At 42.3% G+C, this 23,993-nt stretch overlaps 1 protein-coding gene across 5 annotated transcripts in view; it reads left to right on the forward strand.

Moving 5' to 3' along the window:
* Positions 1-2,837: 2,837 nt before the first annotated feature.
* Positions 2,838-23,993, forward strand: part of SULF1 (sulfatase 1) — a 290,367-nt gene continuing 269,211 nt past the window's right edge. For 3 of the 5 annotated variants that reach the window (XM_086965850.1, XM_086965854.1, XM_086965853.1), the window contains exon 1: positions 2,838-3,102. The gene's annotated coding sequence lies outside the window, so the exon portion shown is untranslated. Of the gene's footprint in view, positions 3,133-23,993 lie in introns of all 5 variants that reach the window. The other 2 variants (XM_086965851.1, XM_086965852.1) reach the window with 2 other exon arrangements.

Below are 23,993 nucleotides of genomic sequence, written 5' to 3' on the forward strand. Positions count from 1 at the left end.
TGATTCCAACATGTTTGACACCAAACACGATAGGGTTAGTTGCAGCCATTTTAGAGTTGGTCTGACGCAGTTGCAGAATGCACCTCTATATTAGTATGTGGCTGCTTCACAGACAACCCAGGAGAATGTACTCCGTAAGCTTTAGGGGTGCCCTGCTCATGCAGGGGCACCCTCTCACTTAGTATCACGCACACTGCCCTCAGGATTGTAAAGGCCTGCTATAGGGGTGACATAGGTTTTAAGTGCAGTGACCCTTAGATATAATAAACCTATATCTTTAGTAAGTGGGGCATGCACCAACTTACACAGACTGCAATGACAGACCTGTAGTTCCATTTGCATGGCCTCTCATGGGTGGCACAATACATGCATCAGCCCATAGGAGGCATCTAGGGTACCTATGCCCTTGGTAAATGGGTACCATATACTAGGGACTGAGAAGGGTACCCCAGTATCGAATATGGAGTGTACATAAGTTTAGGGAAAAGGCATAGACTGGGGTCCTGATTATCAGGATCCTAGTCAGTCTAGTCAAAAACCAGACTGGCACCAAGCAAAAAGTGGGGGGCACTCATGCAGGACCCTACCTTGCTACATCAATGCACAGACTTAAGGTGTTGCTTGCAATCAGATATCCAGTGGAAGATTGACAGCAGATCAATCAACCATGGTGGAGAAATTTAGCAACAGGCAAAGTAGTCATGCCATGTGTTACTAGAAATGCTTTTGCTTTGCATCTGGTGCTATTACAACTAATGAAAGGGGTCCTTAACTAGTAGGTGCCCCAATAGTAATGCTGGAATGGAAGATGGTACCTTATACCGAGCTGTGAATGGGCTAGAATTTAAGAAAGAAAAGTGATCAATTGTTGAATGTAACGTTGCACTTACTTCAATAAGTAACAGGGTGCTCACATATAACCCTTCCCCAGGTCAGGTGACCTTGTTTTTTCCTAGAAGCATCTCACATTCACTCCAGACATTTTAGACCATATTCACATACTACTGTAGTGTATGCACCACATCTAAAGACGTCATCATTCTTTTAAATGTGTATGCGCTAATGGTACTCAAATACATGTTCATGTTAACAAAGGTCTTGACATTTTTATTTCTTGCCCCCATGCTTTTTTAAAGCATTCTGGTAACACTTTAAAACTATTACATTTCATCTAGACTAAAAACAGCTTTTTGAATCATGAACTTGTAACCTTCCGGTTACTGTAACTGAAGCAATGCTGTTTTTCGGTCTTATACTGTCGTTTTGTAATCTTAAACTATCCAATACCATATGTTAGCCATCTGTGATTTTAACTTACAAATATACACAATATACTTTATACAAACAACAAAAAAACAGGTGATGTTTCTTGACTTAGAGAAATATGAAACATGTAGTTTGGGTAGCTGGCTAGCTCTTTCTTCGGCAGGCTATGTTTTTAATCACATGGAAATGTGGATTGTGTGCTCTTCTACATGCCTAGGCTTGAAAATGCCGGCCAGGCTGTGCTGACTGACATGTTATGCAGTATTATCGAAACCACTCCAGAATTAACCTAGCCGAGGGAGCTAAAGCTGTGGTCTTTGGTTTTCACATATATTTTCGATGGAAAGAACGCTGCAAGAGGCATGGCATATTCATCCAAAAAGGGACGAATCGTTCCACTTATTTTGTGTTGTATTTGTATATATGTTGCCTAAAGTGCATTTTAACACCCATCAATTTAGCAGTCTTGAGTATGTTTTCTTGTTATTTAGCAACACGACAAATAAAACATAAGCGCAAAAAATATATATCTTAGTTGCTGTCCATTCGTGTAAGCAAACCCACAAATGTTTCTTATTTTGGTGTTCGACTAAACGCCTGCAAGTGGAATCCGTGTGCCTGCGCAGTGCCTAACACACTGCGTTCAGAAAAGTAACTGTAACCGAGGGTTCTCAGTGTTCGGAAGATGTGTACTTGATCCGTGGCACGAGGAGTCCCATGGAACTGGTCAAACCTACAAATGCATAGAAAGGGCTAGCCAGGGCGAAAATGCAGTACTGACGACGCCTGCTTTCCGATATACCACCCACCCTCCATTCCTGTACTTATTTCTACGAGACTGCCTATACTCCCTCCATTCGGGACTTTACCTTCTAACCTTGCGCTTCGTAGTGAGGCGGATATGTTCCAATACCTCTAAAGCGGCGATACGGAACGTGCAGCCTTTAGCAACTCAGTCATCTAAGCCCCGACTTACAATACAATAAAAATAAAAACTTATATATATATATATATATATATATATATATAATACCTACATGAAATATAAAGAATAACGTCGTCTCGTGCGTGCAGTGCTCCTACCTCACGCACACAGGCACAAAAAGGCGAGATTAGAGCATCATAGCAACACACATTGGGTTGGAAACGGACTAGACATTCTGAGAAATGAAAAGCAAAAAAGTTTGTGATTTAACGTTTTGTTTCCTGCCCCGAGGCAGACGGCGATCGATCAGACAACTTGAAGAGTATTTAAAATGCAGATGTTCGCGTCCTTGTGCAAACGACCCCCAACATTAACACGTTGTCTGCATCTCGGACTTCCCAAGAAGGAGTGTCTCCAAGAAGGAAATGGCCCTCTTGGGTAGTAAAAAGCGTCCTCGGGGTGTTGCCGCTGCGCCTCTCTGAGTCCTGCTGTGGGGCTGGAGGGGGGAGGGGACCCCTGGGATTACAGGGAGTTGTGAGAAGTAACACAAGTCACTGGTCCTCTGCCCGGACCCGCGCCCTCCTACCTCCTCCTGGCGCCTCCCCTTTCGCCTCTTTATAGCGGCGTTTTCTCCAAATCTCAGGTTACTTTTGCTGAGAGGTCTCGGAGCTCCTATCCTCGCCTCTCGTCGCACCCCAGCCTCTGAGGAGACACCGGGATAGGGCAACCCCACCCAGCCGGGGCGCAGCGCGGCGCCGCAGGACTTGTCTCGGCAGATGGTCGGGGTGAGAGGGTGTCATCACAAACTAAGGCGGAAGGTGCAGACGCCGGACTGCGCGGTTTTCAACTACATTGGGACTGAGCGCCCTTCCAGTGGAACCAGAAGCTAAGGATAGTCGGGATTGTCTGAGGTACAGCGGAAGCCAGCGCGGGCTGCGTGAGTACGTGCTTGCGTACGTGCGCGCGCCGGGTCACGGTGCGTGCTGTCAGAGCCAGTTTCTGTCTGAGTCTTATCAATGCAGCTATTGTGCACCCTGCAGATAAGAGCGGCCGGAGCCGGGCTCGCCCTGCGGGTGCGGCGCTCGGGCCACCCGGAGGGGCGCTGCCGGCAGGGGCCTAAAGGTCTTGCCCTCGTGTGCTTTTTGTGGCCGGCGTTTGACATGCTGCTCACTGGCAGTACCACGAATGTGGAGCTAGAGTCGAGGCACTGAAGGGAAGCGTTTATTGGAGTTTGGAACAGCAGGCAGTGCAAAAGTGTTGGGTGCACTCGCCTGCTGCAGTCTCGCAGGTGCTCGGGACCTCATTCACACATGAGTGAAATACGCATTCATTGAAAATTGGGGTCAGGAAGGGTAGAGACAGACTGATAATAGAATTAAGATGTCTAACACCCCTGAATGAGTGTCCAGGCTTCTTTTCTAAGGGCGGCAGAATAGAGCGTCCTGTTGAACGAATGCCGATTTATTCAAGTGTTGTAGTGTCAGTGGCGCAGTATATATATTTTGGATCACTTCGGTGGACGCACATGGCAGTGCCTGTATCTCAGCAGTGAATGCAGGTGTTTTGAGTGGAGACCCTATTGAGGGTTGCTTGGATTGTGTTCACATTTAAAGTGTGCAGAATAAGGCTTACTAAAACGTTGAAAAGGGTGTTGGAAAAGATGAGTGGCAATGGACGGAAATGGTAACAACGAGGTTTCTTCCTTTGTGTGTTCACTTGTTTAGATGTTTAAACATAACTTTGAAGTAATTGGGTTGAGGGTCAGAGTTATACATAAAACCCAAAACATTGACTTCATGGTGTATCTGTCTAATTGGAATCTATTTTTTGTTATGTAAGATAACCCCCCCACATTAAAAGCAGACGTGGGGTCCTGAACATGTTTTCGAGACCATACAGTCCCATCTCCGGAAAAACGCTGTGACTGAGGATTCTAGTCTAATTCTCTTGACCATTGTAGTAATTGACGTTTTTTTGATTGGACGAATACGTGCATTATTTTAACAGGAACGAATGTATGTAGCAACATTATTTTTAGTACGTAAGTAAATTGGTTGGTGGCTGAAGTGAACAAGATAATGTCACTGCTCATGTGTGGCGATGCAGGGCATTGCAAACAATACGTTAATTTATCTTGAAATGTGAATGTTTATAATGTAATTGAGGAGACTGAAGGGTGAAATTAGGATTGTGATGAAGGATTGGCCAATCTTGTTTGAGAATGTTTTTTTTTTTATAGCAGTGCTTAATTTGAAAAATAAGTGCTGAAGCCCTTGTCAGGAGGCCACTGCAGCTTGCACCACCCATTCCCGCTGCCAGTGACAGTCCTAACTCAACTACAGACCATCACACTCCTACAAGTGTGACAGTTCAGAATATTCCAGGCCTCCAATTCTATAAGAAAAATTCCTGGGCAGCAGGTATTAGTAATTTTTAATATGCATTGAAGTAGTAAACAAATGTTGGTGTGCTGATCACGAAAATAGAAAAATAGCACCTCCATGTGGCGCACTATCATAATTGCCGGTGTTGACAATTATTTGTTGGTGCCGAGCACCGGAAACAACCGGCTCAAATTAAGCACTGGTTTTAAACCTGATCTTAAAAGTGAGTAGCGGGGTGATGTAGTGGAAGTTAATATTGATTCAGTTCCATTAATAAGGTCTAAGCAAGTAAAAATACTGCAAGCTTAAAGTCCTTTATTATGGTTTTTCGGGTGGATAGAAGTGTCTGATGGGTAGTGTAAAGATTAGGGGGCCATTAGGAAGTGTCAGTACAGGATAATGTTACTGGCTAGGCAGTCACAGCTTAGAATACTTTAAACAGGTCACTGTTTGGGTAGATAGGCATCCAGTAAGTGGTAGGGTTATTCCTAGGATAGTGATAGAGACCTACTGGTGAAATGTGTTCCCTTTTCGAATGAGCGGACATAGTACTAGGGGACCTAGTTATACACTGTTGCATTTGTCCGGCTTGCAAGATCACGGTTTTGGCAGTATGGAAGGGGATGGTAGGTTGGATTTTGCAGATGCTCAGTAGTTGGTACCTAGCAACTGAAGCTGTGGTTGTTCTGAAGGAATTAAGATGCATAGTAGGTTTGAAAAGTACATCAAGGTTTCTAGACAATGCTGTTGTGATGAGGATGCTATGAAATATTTTATGTGGTGTGTAAGAAGTAATGGTGCGTTTTTTTTTTTGCCAGGAAATGGATCGTTCACAAACAGCAAATGCATGGGCATGTATGCTGAGTTTGTGTTGCTAGCATCCTCTAGTAACGTTCCTGGGTATGTCCACTCTGGTCTGCAGTAGTTTGATTAAAAAAGACATTTGAAGCAGCAACTGAAAAGAATACAGTCTGTTATAAGTGGTTCAAGGCTCGTGTGCCATATTTAATTTAAAAGTAAAAATACTTTCATATCTGTCTGGCCAGAGCTTGCGGGAGACTGCCGCACTGGATAAATCTGTTAACGTCCTGAAGCAAACAGCAGCCCAGTCACCATGTCACAGGTGACGGCGTCTATATTTAGCAAAGCACATAATCCCACTCTAGAGAATGTGTAGGAGGTCTGTCAATGAGGATCATTGGCTGCTGCTTGCACGTTTCTACAGGCTGTAATGTGTTGTGCAGGACACACAAGAAGCATATGTATGAGTGGAGGGTAGTGTTTGTTTTATATGAAGATTTTCCAAATTTGTTGAATTTTGCCCATTCTTGTCTGTGCTCTTGCCCACAGGATCGCTTTTTTAATTTTTTTTATTTTGGGTTTTGTAAAGTGGTGCGCACTACTGGTGCCCATCTCATCTCTTTGAGTAGAGGGATTGCAGTTAAGTTCCACAGATGCAAGAAGATATGATGTATCCCATAGAACCTCACATATAATTGCATGTGCCAGTATTGTTTATTCAAAACTACAGCATTGGTAAACTGAGACAATGGTATGTATCAGTACTTGGGACTTGGTGGAAAGACTGTTTTTCACATATGGCTAGCTGGGTAAGAGGGAAGGCTTGGAAAGGATAAAGAGGGAGAATCGTCAATGTTGCATACACGAGGTAGATCAGAGGAGAAAGATCACACAATGAACAGGTGCATCTCCTACTCGAATTGAAACATGGGAGAAGTATTCTCAGTTGTCTCTGGAATTTTTCTAAGTCACTCTCGAGTCTGAGGTACTGGAGAGCCTTCAAGATTGTGTATCCTCAACGTGGTCTCTTAATTTTCGGACTCTTGCTGGTCAGATAGCACATAGATTTAAATGTGGCTGACCTCAACCTCTAGGTGCCTGGCATAGCTGGTGAACCCAGGAGAGTGATGCAAGAGTGTGACCAGACAATGTCTTGTGAACTAGGCACATGGTCGTGTACTGCACTGTCTCTCTTTCCAGGAGCCGTTGTATTTCAAAGCTGTTGCAATATCCTTGTGCCACCTCATTCTAAATATTAACCAGCCACCAAGATTTTGTGATTTCCAGGGCGGAACAAGATTAGTTTTTTGGCAGCGCATTGTAGAAAGCTTTGTTGAAGTATGCTGGAATTTGTCCATGGTGAGCACTATATATTTTTTATTATTCAGAGGTTCCAAGTTACCCTTTGAACTTCTGAGTTGTAAGTGATGGTGTTAATTTGAGGGAAGTTTGATGTGATAGTTGTGTGTTTTTAATTCACAGCAGTAAAAACTAATTACTTAGAGGTTTATTCCCTCTTCTGAAGATCTTCATCATATCTGTATCTTAGTTATGTTGTCTGAAAACACTGGACGGAAACTGTCTCTGAGACAGTTTTAGGAGCTGCATGACGACTGCACATTTATAAAAGAAATAGAGTTGCAACACAAGATGTAAAACCCGGAAACACTGGTGACCTTAGAAATCAAGCATGCATTAGTGTAATAATCTATTTTCACATAAGTGCTCCATCCTGCAGTTTTATCACCTCAAAGCTGGTTAAATAACGGGCCATTATTAATCAGTTTAATGGAGACCTGAGCTGGCCTTGCAGTCTTTCGAACCTGGGACCTATAGGTCACAAAGCAGCTGTCTGCTTTCATAGAGCAATGTGTACTCCTCGTGTCCTTGATGTTACAGCCTTCATGCAAATAGTGTGCAAAGGTTTCGGCTTAGGAAGACGCTCTCACTGACCTCTCATAACAGAGAGCATTTTCTTAAAACCATGAAGGTGCTTAAGCAGTGCGCCAATATAGCATACAAATAGTCAACAAATAGTCCAACCATGAAGTTTAAGTGTTATTCCTCAATTAAAAAACCGTAGTCTAATGAGAAAGTGAATTGTGCATTCTTGTCCTTATCCTGCATTTGTAACCTAAAGCGCAGGTTAAGTTGAGGGGAATTAAGCATACCACCCACTGCATAGGTGTCACAACTCTTACATTTAATAAAAACATTTCACTTGGGAGGAGATATGCTCTACTGTTTAAATCAACGGTTCTTAGCCTTTTGACATCTGTGGACTCCCACCTAATCATTACTGGAATCCAGGGAATCTACTGGAATCTGGGGTACCCCTGGCCTAAGCAATTTCTATGATTTGAACTTCAAAGAAAATGCATTAAAAACAGAAACAAGTACACACCAAACAAATGGTCAAATATTTAAATATGTTGCATTCATTCACAAGCAAATATTGAGGTTCTGACATTTTCCATTTTGCTTCCCTATTTGTATATATTTTTTATTCATTTTAATGTATTTTAATAATAATGAATTTTGTAGAATCGTTGTGGACCCCATGAGTAGGCCTTACAGAACCCCACGGGTCCTGAGACCACAGGTTAATAACCTCTGGTCTAAATTGTTGACAGTAGTTATGGGAGACCTGAGAGCGAATATCTGCCTCTCCAGCACATGTCTATATAATGCAGGGATCTCCGGTCTTTTCTGTAATAAAATGTACTTATGTTCAATATACTTCAGAGCTACACATATTATTAGAGATGTATTTGTTATTAAGTTAGATTTATATTACATTAGTAGTCACCATAGGCAAATGTTATCAGCAGTGCATCAGGCACCTGTTGCTTACAGTAAATAAAGATGCTTTGTGAATGTGGAATACCTCTACATTGGAATAGATAACAGTGTAGATGCAAGCCACAGGCATTGTATTAATAATGTTAGTAATTAATCTCTGAAACCCAGATTGGCTCTTAGCATTCACATATCAACTTCAAGATTCTTCTCCACACATCAGCGTATGAGCTCTGACAATACACACATTTCCGTTTCAAATAACCTGCTTTTTAATTTTGGTACACATGTATTAATTCAACCAAGCACAAGCTTCTAATTTAGTTGTTTTACGCTGCACACAGGAGAGCTACTCACAGGTAGCTGAAGAGCTGCTAGTAGCTCACGAGCTACTCGTTGTAGAAACCTGATATAATGTGATTCCAGGCAAATTACTTAATTTCTCATCACCTGAAGTCCTCGTATTGCTAAGTATTGAGAGCGGATAGAAACAATCTATATCCAGGGCCACTGGAATTGTGTGAATTTGCTGCATTTGCCACATAATCCATCTTCTGCTGCATGATCTACAGATTTTAACAAACAATTGTTTCTAGTTAAAACAGATAAAAAGTTACTAAAATGCTGCGACGCATGTTGCTGCTTAGCAGAAGGCCCCTTCCAAACCTTAACTGGTCGGTTTTCTGTTGTGTTTTGCTATTTGGGGGTATTAAACTGGTACTAATGAGGTGCAACCTTTACCTACACAGTGCTATTTCTATATTTTGGAATGGTAATACTACCACAAAATATGCTGTATTATTGGACCTCTCCTGCTGCATGATTCTAGTGGCCCTGGCAGTACGGACATGTGAAGTGCTGTGTAATTAACTAGGCAGTCGTGGTGAAAGCAGCACACCATCGTTTTCTTAGAATCATGCGTCACACTGCGACTGTATAAAACAAGCTAAGTGGAAAATATAACAAAATGTGCCCCTCGGTTACCGGAGTAGTCTTTTTAGCTTCTTGGCAGTGGCATGCGTGTGTTTGCTTAGCCTCAGCTAATCTTGTTTGCAAGTGCCTGGGAACGCCGGAGAGCAGTGCGGTGTACACTGCTAGTCATGCGGCTGCCCTGTGGGAAGCGGCGCGCGCTGGGAATACAGATGCAGACTTGGGAAGCGATCGAGTTGGGTTTAGCAGTCGCGCGAGAGGTCTCAGTGACTAGGCCCGCGGGGCAGTCCAGCTTCTTTCCAGAGTGTAATGTACGGCTCCAGGTGGCGAGAAGGCTTCTGCTCGATTTATTTCATAGCTCGCTTTGACAGGTGGCTTATGTCTGGCAGCACCTGTGGTGCGAGCCAACAGGTGGTCCATTTATCAAATAGGCCAGGGGCAGTTGGACTCCATGTGCGCGTACGCCAAAATGTGGGTGATGTTTATTGTTGGGATACATGATATCATGACACCCAAGGAACAGTGTGGTCTGACCACGCATCACTTAAATGTCAGCCACTGTTTCCAGAACAGACCAGGAACTCGGTGCTTCCCTCATGCTGTGCCTGTATGTATGTCAAGCGTGTACCTATGGAGCTGTTTAAGCTCTATTGCTGCGCACGCGTGGCTTCTACCTATGTTTCCGTTTGTTTGCATTCATTTTGTATTTATGTTGCTGCTCATGGGCTCCTTATACGTTTTCTCACAGTGTGCCTACATATGTAATTCGTGCTGCACATGTATGTGTGTGTGGATATGAATATATGTGTGTGTGTGTACATATAATATATATACACACGTGTCACCTTCTCCTGCTGAATATTTTCTGATCGGCGAGCATGCACTCTAAATATTTTCTGTGCATAGCGAAATGTTTGCCTGCCTCTTCTGCGTACCTGCACCTTCATTAGCAAATGAGTGAATATCTTATTTCGGATTGGTGTCAGTACAACGCGTTATTTTACAACGTATTCCGTTACAACGCGATTTTTACAACGCAAAAACCATTACAATGCATGCCATTACAACGCATGGCATTACATAGCAGATACTTTTACAACGCATGCCATTACATCGTAAGTATAGGTAAGTATATCTTTTTAAAAAAAAATGTAATAAAGTTAATTAAATTAATTTAAATTAATAAAAAGTAATATAACATTTTTAAAACAGTAATTAATTTAATTATAGTAATTTAATTAATATTAAAATTGATATTAATTTAATATATTTAAAATAATATAAATAATGAAATATAAAAAATTTATAAATAGTAAATAATATAATGTAATTAATTACAATAAATATTATTATAATTTAATTAAATTATAAATAATACATAATATAATTATATTTAATATAATTAAAAGAATTTAATTAATTAAATATGTTTAAATAATATAATTTAATTATAATCGTTTATTAATACAATTAAATAAATAATTGTAAATATAGCTATTAATGTAATTAAATTAAATAAAATTAATTTAATTTATATAAAGTCGTAATACCCCTGTACCCCAAAAAACAAACCCAGCCCTAAAACCTAAAAACACCCCTGTACCCCAAAACCCAAACCCTGCCCTAAAACCTAAAAACACCCCTGTACCCCAAAACCCAAACCCTGCCCTAAAACCTAAAAACACCCCTGTACCCCAAACCCTACCCTAAAACCTAAAAACACCCCTGTACCCCAAAACCCAAACCCTGCCCTAAAACCTAAAAACACCCCTGTACCCAAAACCCAAACCCTGCCCTAAAACCTAAAAACACCCCTGTAACCCAAACCCTGCCCTAAAACCTAAAAACACCCCTGTACCCCAAAACCCAAACCCTGCCCTAAAACCTAAAAACACCCCTGTACCCCAAAACCCAAACCCTACCCTAAAACCTAAAAACACCCCTGTACCCCAAAACCCAAACCCTGCCCTAAAACCTAAAAACACCCCTGTACCCCAAAACCCAAACCCTGCCCTAAAACCTAAAAACACCCCTGTACCCCAAAACCCAAACCCTGCCCTAAAACCTAAAAACACCCCTGTACCCCAAAACCCAAACACTGCCCTAAAACCTAAAAACACCCCTGTACCCCAAAACCCAAACCCTGCCCTAAAACCTAAAAACACCCCTGTACCCCAAAACCCAAACCCTGCCCTAAAACCTAAAAATACCCAAACACCCCAAAACATATACAACAGTACCCCAAAACATATACTCCTATACTCATACTTATTTAAAAAAATACTTAAATTAATATATTTAATTTATAATATTTAAAAACGAAATAAATATTTTTTTATAATTAATAATAATTAAATCAATTATAAAATATTAAATAAAATTAAAAAAAAATTAAATACTTACGATGTAATGGTATGCGTTGTAATAGCATCTGCTATGTAATGCCATGCGTTGTAATGGCATGCATTGTAATGGTATTTGCGATGTAATAGCTGCGTTGTAACAGCATTACGTTGTAAAAGATGCGTTGTAGCAGTAACACACCCTTATTTCATGTTGCAGGGTAACCACCCAGAATCTCAGACCAACTGTGGAGTGTTCCCAAACCTGAAACCCTCTGTTGCACCTCTGCCACTGTCATCGCTGCCCAGGCCCTTCCTTTAAGCCTCCTCTCATGACCTTCCCCACTACACCACCCAGGCCTCGAGTTGGGGAACACGCGGGTGGACGGCGTCCCCCCACTTATTTTACCGGGGGGACACCGTCCCCCCTGCCAAACAGCTGGACTTCACTCTTTGGCCTCTCTGGGACGAGATCGTTTCCTCTACCGCAAACACTTTTTACATCCTCCACTGCATTAAGACAGTGCGGTTTGAACGTCGTTACTACATCACCTCCTGCAGGGGTCATCCAACTCCCCTCTCTCCTTTCCTGCACTTGCAAAGCTCTGCCAGCACAATCACAGACAACAGTTGTTAGGACCCCCAACACGTCAAAGTTATGGCCAGAGTCCTCGATCGTTTAACCACAGGCTAACCGCAAAATACATTGAACTTGAATACGTTTTTGGAAGACATGGTATGAAACTTGTCACAAATTTCTGGGTCGTAATGAGCCCGATGGTGCAAGCCACCATTCGTGACGTCACGTCCTGTCGTGACGTCACTTCCGGTGACAGCGTCCCCCCCACTTTTTTTTTTTTTTTTTTTTAGGACTCTTGCCCTGTCACCACCCCACACCTGACACTGTAGCACCCTCCCTCCTCTTCTGCACTACCACTGTTCCCCCAACGTGTACCGTATTCTACTGCTGGTTTGCCAAGGTTTATCTATATCATGGGTACTTACAAACATTTTCTCAAGAGCCTCAAAGTTATGTCTGTGATGTGAGGCGGGCCTCATTGATGCCAGCAGGGTGGAGATTGGGAAGGGGAGGGGAGGGAAGTGAAATATATACATCTAGTGGCTAAATTGCACAATGTGAAACCAGAATGCCCGAGATTAGTCCTTGCTGCCCCACTTCACCATATTGTGTGGAATTAATACTTTTTTTTTAATTTTCAAGAGCTGTTCACATATTTTTACACTTTTGCTGCAAGATAGCTTTGAAAATGAAGGTGTTCCTAACATTGAGTGGTGCAGGACTCCCTAATAACTTACTCTTTCAAACTTAAATTAAGCCTTAAATAAAGGCTTCCCTCTATATTAAACATCTTTTTAATGTTAGTGCTGATTTCAGTGTATAGCAGCCCAGTGCTGCTGTTGATCAGGGACCCACTTGTAAAGGTGCGGCCCCAGGCAGAACTTTCAGTATCACTGATTTACTTGAGCATTCACCCACAGCTCATTGAAGCTGACACGTTAACAGCATACGCTCTACTGACAAGCTGACACGGGGTTTTTTCTGTGATAAAACATGGAACCATATGGGTAGTCATTCTTTGACTACCATAAGTGCTGTAATGCTACTTCCATGGCAAATTGAACGTTATAAAACACTAATAACATGTATGGTGTGCACACATATACTTATGGTTACAACCTCAAACTGTACATCGTTGAACCTAGTTTGCATGTAGCTTAAGACATAGGCATTACTCTTTCAGGACTATACCTGTCTGCTTTGGCAGCCCTGGTGAGGCGAGTGAAAGCAACAGTGGTCCTATGCAAGGAAAGAATGTACTCAAGAGATAAATATAGACACAATGGAAACTATATTGACTTGCCCAGCCGGGCAGAGGTCTAATATTTAATTTTTAACACAATTTCTAGAAAGATACCTTCAACTATTTCTTGGAGATGGGCACAAGCCTGTGCCCAAACGTTTACAAATTGTCATGGTTAGCAGAGTGGATAGAGAGTAGAAAAAGGTTTTTAGGCAAAAGCTATTATATTCTGTGCATATAGCAATAACAGAATTCACATTCACACCATTACTTGAGTTATAGTGATTAATACACAACACAGTATATGGTGTAGTAATTGTCAACGGCGTTTCGATCCCATTAGAGGGTTACAGGGATCATCATCAGGACTGAATAAAGCCTAATTATTCCTAGCCATGATAGCCGAGATGGGTAAGACGCTGGCGAGGCAGCACCTGGAGCATGTGCTGCTCTCATTCAACACATGATACACCAACCTTTAGGCCCATGATGTGCTCGGTAAGAGGAGTGACAGGAATTTTAGACCTGTCTCTGTGTCTCTAGACAGGTTTAAATGGTGCTGCTCGAGTAGGTCGGTAAACAAAGTCTTTTGCCAGTTTGGCAGGGAGTGTTAATGTAAGCTCATTAGCAGAGAGAGACTGTGATCTGCATCTGAAAGGCTTTCTTTGCCCTCTCACCCACTGGGCTGTTTAACCTGTAATTGCCTACGAGAAAGAAAGCCTGGGACAACATTTTATTTTGCGTTTTACATTTCTGCGGTTTGCTACTACCAGTACTATGATGCAAAACACCATCAACAATTTTGTTTTATCCAGCCAACAAGGTGTTACATTGTGGGGCATGGCGTTTTGCTTTTATCATGTTACTTTGGGATCAAACCCCTAGCATGCAAAGTGCTGTCTGCTAAAATGGCAGAATTTGCTGGAGGTATTGCTTTATCAGTGGGTACCACATCTAGCGCTGGTCTACATATGTGAGTACTACTGTTCACTGGCTGTGCAGTCTCCTAGTTATGGGTTCCTTAGTTTAGGTAAGGTTATCCACAAAGAAACGTATTTGCCTAGGACTAAACAGTTTGGTCAAGCTTGGAGGCCAGGATTCATATCATGTTTTCTGATTAGACAATGTGCATGGCATGGGACGGTATAACATTTGTTCCTCCTTGTGCCCTGATGACAATTTTATTTGTGACCCAAGAAGTAAGTCAGTTGTTTTGTGCTTCCTATTCCACACCTTTTTTTTTTGTTATAGATGTAGCAACATTATGGTATATTAAGTCAAATACAATAGAAGTTTTTGCACAGGGCACATCCTGAACTGAATTATTTCAGGATGCTCTTAAATGTGATGATCACGGAAAAAGAGGCTGAGAGAAGAAAACTAATTGGGTAAAGCTGGGAAGCGGTGATTGAAACCAAGGTTCTCTGAATCAGAGCCCCACAACTAGTTTTTGCCATAGGTACAACAGCCACTTACTGGATTAGGCATGTTGTGCAAGGACATTCAAAAGGACCTTTTTTAATAAGATGGGACAACAGCAGTGGAAACACTCCAATTCATAGAACGGGTACATCTTGTGCAAAAACATAATCTTCCCTCCTTCAGAGGCCTAGTACAGCTAGGACAGCAGAATACTTCCTCGCACAACAAGTTCAGCAAGAGAGTAGCAAAACCTGCTTCATCTCTCTCACGGAAGGGAGCAAGAGAAACCTTCTATTGCCTGCAGAACAGATCCAGTAGGGTAGAGTTGTACAAGATTTCTTTGTTCACAGAACAGGTACAGTTAAGGTATGGTTAACTTGTAGGTTACAGACAGATCTCTGGAGCAGGAGCCTGAGCAAAACATGTAAGTGAATGAGTGAGTATTCAAGTTCTGACAAACGTCTCTCTCGGGTGATATTCCACATCCACATCCTGAAAGTCCTGCTGCTGTTACATGTAGACTTGCTTTTCGTGTTGATTGTTTAGTGATCAACGTATTGAGAAGGAGCAGTTACCTACTGGTCACTGTTATTTGGAGTAGCTTCGACACAGCCTAAGTAACTATGTACTGGATAGGCCGAAGGTGCCAACCACTTGGAAAGATTTTTAGTTTGTGTGCACCAGACACTATGCAATACCAGCTTGGTCCTGTGCCTGTTCAAAACCTTGAGGGTCACCAGTGCCTGCTTTTACCTTTAGCCTTGAAGTTATATTTGTGTGTACCATGTACGTACGTATGCTAAGGCTGTACTTATGCTAAGCTATGGTTGAATTTGTGTGAACATTTCGATTGCATTTATATTCGGCTTTCATTTATGCTTGTATGCACCTTTAGGTCCTTCATCAATGTGCCTTGTGGTATTAACTGTGTAAACTATCGGGCTGATCTTGTATGTACCATGCGATAGTACTTGCATATACCTCTCCTTGTACCTTCTAATGCCTTACGGCTCTTCATGTACGTACATTTAGGTTTTCCCTGTATGTCCTTTTGTTACCTACTACTTGCTTGTACTTTGATGTTACCATGCATGTGCCATTAAGGTACACAATTAAATCTTAAGGTCGCACAAGCACGGTTTTATCACGTTATACCAAATGTATACTGTACAGTGACTAAAAACAAGAAATGTTCTATCAATTAACCTTCTGTAAAATAAGTCCAATAACATTCACCACTATTTTTAGTTTTCGAAATATTTGTTCGCATCTGTGAGAGCAGCATTATGCTAATATCACTCTGAATGAGTCAAAATTATTCTGAACTTCACCACAGGAAGCATGAGCTTGCGTTTCCTTTTGGATGGAGAAATTGCACATGTATGAATACAAATTCACTGCGTTATTTAGCAGCTGCTACTACATATGAACCTCTGTTGGCAGAAAAGTGGTGTTGATGTAGCAGTGAACTGCTCCTGTCACTTTGTGACCTGGAGGTTGAATCACCCTGGCCATTCCCTTCCACTGCAAATACTACACACCCCACTGTTCTTACTTTCATGGTTGTGCTTTCCAGTGACACAACATAAAAAAGCTTTGAAAAGTCTTATAATCCAGACCTAATATTTATTAATAACCTTTGTAGTGTGTTGCTTTTGGTTATGTTGTACAAATAACAGCTAATTTGTACAGAAACGTGTGTGTTAGTTTTCTCATTGAAAAGGATCCAGCCCCATATTCTTCATTGCAATTCTTTTGATACAAAAAAGTCAAAGGCATGCAGAAAAAAGCAGTTTTCTTGCCCTTCTTAAATGCATCATAAGAAAAACAAATGGGTTTCAACGTTTTTCCCGGACACGCTAGGGAAAAAAAATCTTCTTTAATTAAATATGCTGCTAAGACACTTATTCAGCACATTTATTAATTTATTTATAAAGTTGTAATTAATACATGGGAAAAATGAATACTCTTGAGTATGCACCGAAGAGAAAAAAGATACAAGCACTATATTTGCAGTAGAGAACTTCGTTTGTATATATTATCTGATGACAAAAACATTACCATGTTGACAGTATATCAAAGTGGGAGGTAACTCGAGGGAAAGGGTGCAAAGGTAGGTGCTCGTGTATGGAGTAAATGAGAGCGAAGAACCTCAAAGGCAATTTTAAAGACCGTAATTTCAACAATTCGGAATCAACACCGGCTGTAAATGAAATGTACACCAGTGTGGTTTGGCCTGTCTACAAAGCAATATATTGGTCATTTATTCAGTAAGCACAGAAACGCATCATCCGGTGATGGGTCGGGATAATCTAATGTAGTACAGGCCCAGTAGCGGTGGTGGGGGATTGGAGGGGGGAAGGGGGCAGGGGGGTTAGAAGGGGGGGGGGGTACCTGTCGACAGTTTAGCCCGACATTTTGCATAGAGGGTAATTTAAATCCTCCACTAACGGGTCTTGTTCAGGACAAGGGGTAGTGTGCGAGGCAACCGATATCTGGCACCCTTTAGTGGCAAACCAGGTCACAGCTCCCGACGCTGTGTAGTCTTTATGCTGCACCCACATTTCCATGCGGACTGCCCAGCATCGGGAGCTGTGACCTGGTTTGCCACTACAAGGCGCCAGATATTAGTTACCTTTCCTGCTACCCCTTGTCCTGTAGAAGACCGGCAAGCGGAGGTTGTAAGTTACCATCTATGCAATAAGTATGGTCAAAACGTCAACACATACCCCTTTTTTGTGCTAGTACTACATTTGATTATCCCGTCCCATCACCTGATGATGCATTTCTGTGCTTACTGAAAAAAGAATATGAATAAATGTCGGCCAAAAAATTTCTTTGTAGACACGCCAAACCACACTAATGTACGTTTCATTTACAGCCTGTGTTGATTCCGAATTGTTGAAACTACTGTCTTTAAAATTGCCTTTATTTGATGTCTTTATCTCTCATTTACTCCATACATGAGCACCTTCCTTTGCACCCTTTCCCTCGAGCAACCTCCCACTTAGATAAACTGTCATATATGGTAATGTTTTTGTAATCTGATAATATATAAAAACAAAATTCTCCACTGGAAATTTAGTGGTTGTTTTTTATTTCTCTTCGGTGCGTACTCCAGAGTAGTCCTTTTTCTCATGTATTAATTATCATGTGCTGAATATTCGAGTGACTTAGCATAATTTAATTAAAGAAAATTATTTCCCTGGCTTGTCTGGGAAAAATGTTGCAGAACCATTTGTTTTTCTTATTACACTTTATCCAGGTTCTTGAACGTTGATTGAGTTACCCCATTAGTCTGTAATGCTTCTTATATGCATGGCAGCACACTGCAGCATAAGTGTGTATTCTAAGTATACACTGCCGGCAAATGGAGAGTCCAGCCTTCCATTTAGTTTCTGACTTCGTACAAGGCTTCTATTGGGAGAACATTTACCATTGGGCGTAGTTGTGTGAAAAAGTTGACGCTTGTCTCAGAAATGAACCATGACACAGGGATGAGCAATCGTATGAGCTAAATATTTTTATTTGGTTCCAGAGCGAAAGCTTCTACACAAATTAAACCGGCCTATAGTGTGAGCAATTGCAATAACTTGATTTGAAAGTTACTTGAGTAATGAGCATTTACAGCACGAATCATGGACAAATGTTGCCCATTCAGGGTAATTAAGTTTTTCTCACGGGGATGAGTCTGGGATCAACTTTCATCCACCTCTAATTAGTGTTTTGATGAGCGGCATTGCAAACTAGAATGTGGGGCTTGTATATTTGTAGATGAGACAGCAAACACAAGGAGATGATGGATGGAGCGCTGACATTTTTCAGAAACCTACCCCATTCACAGATCTGGGTTGAATCCACCATCGTTTTTTAGCTCACCACGCCACCGCAGTTCAGACCCACCCATCTGCAAACCTGTCTTGACCCTGTTCCTCACTGGGAATACTCCAGCCGGAACTGCCAAGCCAGGACCGGAAACCAGCATCATGGGACCGGTTTCAGGGTAACACCCCTCATCAGCCAGGCTAGCTTGAATCCAGTAGCAAAGTGACTAAGAGACCCACGCATGGGCATACCTTGCCAACTTAGGGCGAACACAGCAAACACAAGGAGATGATGGGCAGTTTGCTAAAACTTTTCAGACACTCACCCCCAGTCACAGATCTGGGTTGAATCCATCATCGTTATTTAGCTCACCATGCCACCCCAGTTCAGACCCAACCACTTGAAAATCAGTCTTGAACTTGTTCCTCATGGGAACAGTCCATCCCGAACTGCCAAGCCAGTACTTCCCTGGACCGGAATCGAGCATTCAGGGAACAGTTTCAGGGTAACACCCCTCATCAGCTAGGCTAGCATGAATCATGTATTTGTAAATGACTCAAACATCTGTCAGTGTGTTCTAGCTCTGAAAAATCGTCAACTTAACAGTTGGAAGAGTGCCAAGCGAGGCGTGTTGTGCTCCAGTGCAAAGTGTAGCAAGTAGGGCAAATACGTATCATGTCACCATGTATGGAGACATGAGATTCCAAATACCAGTAAACTTGTAAGTATCCATGAGTTTATTATTAATATTATTTTACTATTTCATGGTAGTATATGATCTATTCAGGTTGGGTGTGGTTGAAATATCAAACTTTGCTGTTGAACCTGGCACACTTTGCACAGTTTGTGACCTTTGCAGTTTCCTGTCTTGCCAGCTTTGAGAATGCTCCAACTAAAATAAGTTATTTGTAGATGTTTTCCTCGTGCACACCTATTGGTGAAAGCTTTCTCGTCTTTGTTTTCTCAAACTGTGCAAACTATGGGAAGAATTCTTAGATTGCGAAATTGAAAAAAATACTCAGCATTGCAGAGGAAAATGGGCAGATGGTATGTCACTGAGAATGAAACCTGCTGTCATATTTTTTATTTTAAGTAGAGCGCAAAGGCAACCCCGAACCATAAATAAAAGACTTGTAGTAAAACTCACATGGCAACAAAGTTAACCAGTTGCACCTGGCAAAACTAGGTTTCAGCCCTAGTATTGGGACCGGTAGAAAAATGTTTACAGAAAGGACAGAGAACTGCAAGTGACAGCTTTTCAGATCTCCACAAGAGACGCACGATTCAAGAGTGCACACAGGAAAGAGTTCTGATGGCTCCAAGAAGGGATTTCCTGCTCCTTCATAATATAAGTAGAAAGAAGCTCGCTGCCAATAACTTATAAATTATTATCAAAGGTGCTGGTAGAGCCTAGCTCGTGAGCTCTCTAAGGAATAAACGAGTCAAGCCTTACTGAGAAAATGCCATTTTAGGTTTTCATACATTGTGTATGAAGTTCCCACTCTTGATGGAATTTGCCTGGCCCTGGAATTCAAAGGGGCAGAGCACACCTGCTTGTTCAAATGATAATTTGCTATAGCACTGAGCACACAACCGAGAACCGCCTTGTGATTATTACTGAACTATGCAGAAAGCTGAGGCACACAAACCTCTCATTGTTCTTTGGTTCTTCCTGACCGGTTAATGCCTAAAAGAAAAGTGCTTTTAAATATCATAACGTTTTTGTTATTTCAAGACTTTGCCTTAAAGTGTTTTTCCGGTTCACATTATTAATTTTTTTACCTCAAGACTTGGCTCTTGTGTGGCTGCATACCTGCATTATGCCGAACTATGACCTCTCACTTTTAGCTAGGGTTCAGAAAACCCTAGTGTAGTTCCTTGATCTTGTTTACTGCCTTATGTATGAGATGATGTAGAAGAAAGCTATAGAGTGCTTTGCCCGCCCAAACCAGGGGCATGAAAACCCTTACGCGCTCCTTAAGCTCTTAGTTTTGCCTACATTCGCGCGTTTTTTTTTTATAGTTTACAGTGATGGCCAGAATAAGCCGGATCTGGAAATAGAACTCCGCCAGTTGTGGCTTTACGTCCCATTTGTTGATTGCTGTTTATTTGTTTCTAATTAGGGTTTTTGTGTGTTGCTCACAATGTCTAGCAGCTGCTTCAGGGCACACGCCACACATGCGCATTTGTTTTGTATCCTCCGCTCAGCAGCAGAAGCTTCCCCCCTCAGGAATTTAAAGAGTAGGTGCTAGCCTAGAAAGACAAACTTCTTTCATTAACTCGGCACCAAAAGGACTTCACCTTTTTAGGTACGACGTGATGGTGCCTGCTTCTTCCATGACCAGCTGTTGCAAACAGTACAGGACAAAGAAGCGCCAGGTGGGCTCATCTGTAGGTTTGTTTCGCAGTTGGTGTAGAGAGGTATGCAAACGTCATGACTCGGAAATAACTTTTAGATCTTCTACATGCAAATGTATTACCTTTAAGTTTTCATTGGTGGGGCACTAGCACTCGGTGATATAAAAAAAAATGCGTTAGTATACAGAACACTTTCATTCCGGCGTTTCTCGAGATGGCGTTGGGCATGGCTGAGTGGCTAATAATAACATGTTTTAGCAGAGCTAGTTACAGTGATTCATTACTTGGAAGCATTTGCGAGAAAATTGAATTGACTAAATATGCAGTATGCCTGGAAAGCTGTGGCTGACGCATCTTTCCTGTCCTACTTCTAGGAAGATTTGCAAAATAACAAATATTGTAACTGTACCCATCCAAGGGTGTAAACCTGGTTGTATGACAGAGGCACGCATGGCTAGACCACGCATGCCTCTACCACGCATCATGAACCACAAATGCTTTTTACCACGCATTTTCGTTGTAAAGGCATGAATGGTAAGAGGGTATGCATGGCTAAGGCTGCCAAAAAACCTACCCGATACCCCCGCCCTAAGCCCTAAAACCGCCACCCACTCCTAAAAACTCCACTCCCAAAACCCAGTCCTTAAAACCACATTACCCCTGCCCTGAGCCCTAAAAAACTCCCCATTCCCAAAAATACCACAAGCCCTTCTACTGCCCTGAAGCCTAAAACACAGCCACCAATAAAAAAAAAAACGCCCTGACTCCCCACTCCCCCGCCCCCCTGATTCCCTAAAACTGCCCCCACTCCTAAAAACTATCCTCCCAAACCCGGCCCCAGCCCTTCTTACCTGTTCGTGCCTGGAGCTACCTGTTCCGATGCTTCCCCGCCTTCCCGAACACTAGAGCGCTATCTGCCTTAACCACGCATAAGCATGGTTAAATGCAGATGCGTTGTTCAGGCAGGCATGTCTCTGCCTGCGTTATTCCGGCCATTCCCCTGTAAACCTATAGTTGGATATTGACCATTGACCAAGTGGATCTGTTGCCTGTTGTACAGTGTTTGATGTAGATGAAACAGTCTTGTAAATCTACGTGCCATAGGTTGGTATTAACAAAACCTATAATAGTAATGTTACTTACATGATTATGGGAAGGTGTCCTAGGATGGAAGGTGCAATCAGGTGGCACCACATTGTTACTGAATTGTGATAATTCCAAAGTGGATAGTGCTTACATTTACATGGCGAATGCTGTAACTCCGCAAAATGGATATATCAGATGAGAAGTCAAGCATTGATTCCCTCAAATTTGATTTTGTCACCAATGGGTCTAAAATTTGGCGGACAGGAAATCTGCATGGAAGCCTCCTTTCCTCAAAATTGTCAGCTTTGTCTGTGCCTGCTTGTGTGCTTTCTGTATGTGTCAGCCTCCCTCTTCGCCAAGTTGTCCACCACCACCATGCCCACCACCACTTCCTCAACCATCATGTCCACCACCACCACGTCGTCCACCACGTCCACCACCACCACGTCCACCCCACCACGTCCACCACCACCACCACGTCCACCACCACGTCAACCACCACCACGTCCACCACCATGTCCACCACCACCACTACCACCACCATGTCCACCACCATGACCACGTCCAGCACCACCACATCCACCACCACCACCACCCGTTACAGGTAAAGTGTCACTGCAGGGCAGGGGTATTAGGAGTGTCATTAAGAAAACAGTAATGGGAGGGTCCAAGGGGATATTTTATTGACCTACACAGCTACAACCCCCAGGCATAACAGACTTTCAAAACATAAAGTAGCTATGGGTCATGAACCAGAAGTAAACTGATGGCTAACTAAGTACCTGACATACAAAAGAGGATTTCAAATATGAACACACATATACCCAGGTTATATATAAAAGTGTGACAATATGACACTAAGGGTCACATGGATACTTTCTGAGTATGAAAAAATACCCATCAGTTGTCGATCGTGGGTGCCCTTGTCATCATTTGGGATCCTTCACACCAGGAAGGAGATGTCACCAATCATTTTCAAAGACATTTTCTTTTATTACAAAAATAGGAGTGTCAACTTCGACTGTACATGGGACATTTAAGGATGCATTGGGTGCAAGAAGACGGTAATAGGGGCTAGAAGTATTACACCAGACCCAAGATACATTTTGAAGAGGCGCAATGTCACAAGGGCTCCTGTAAAAGCACTTGCAGCATCTCTACCTCACAGTGGCATACGTGCACGAGCCACTCACTCAAACCAAGCATTGGCATAGCCAATAGGTCTCGCCTTTGGAACCTTATAAATGTTTAGCTATGCAACACTAGACGTTGTTGCACCAAGGATATTGTGCTGGATAACTAAACACTTATAAGGTAGCAAAGGCGAGACCTATTGGCTATGCCAATGCTTGTTCTACTTGATAACATGATAGGCTCCAAAATAGTAAGCTTTCTTGCTCCTAAGCACCGGAGAGGTAGGCTGCGCTGCACTGTGCTCTTTAGGTTTGATGTATATGGCGCCTGTGCTATTCATGGCAAACATTGTTTTTTTTCCCCCCTAAGGGGCTTCCTTTCTGCCTGCTTCAATCCTTTCGGTTCTTTCAATCTGGAACCTGCAGCTACTGGCTTGAGAATTTTTCAGTCCTATCTTTGCTCAGCACAATGAGTATTTTAATCTCTTCGTTCTCCTATTGCCTCTGTGAGTGTGTCCTTCTACCTCTTTGGGAACTCGCATTGCACTATATCATATAGAAAATCAGCCTGCACGTGGCCTGATACTAGCATGGGGGCGAGCGCTAATGGATGCTACACGATAACAAGCATTGGCAAAACAAATAGAGCTTATCTTTGCCAGTGCCTTTTGTCCTGGCTGTACAGCATCAACAAAAAACATTTCTTGTCAACGCTGTGTAGCATGACCAAAGGAATGGCATTTTTTTTTTGCAAATCACGATGAGTCGGTAAATATAAATAAAAAGTAACAATAATAAAGTAGCGCAAAAGGTTGGTTTTTTTTCGTGTGGAAAGGCCGGCAAAAATTTACTGCCTGACCCGCGAAAATTTGCTTTTCAAAACCACTTAAGGGTGCATA

The sequence above is a fragment of the Lissotriton vulgaris genome, chromosome 4_1 (assembly GCF_964263255.1).
Source record: "Lissotriton vulgaris chromosome 4_1, aLisVul1.2, whole genome shotgun sequence".
In the NCBI taxonomy this organism is placed as follows: domain Eukaryota; kingdom Metazoa; phylum Chordata; class Amphibia; order Caudata; family Salamandridae; genus Lissotriton; species Lissotriton vulgaris.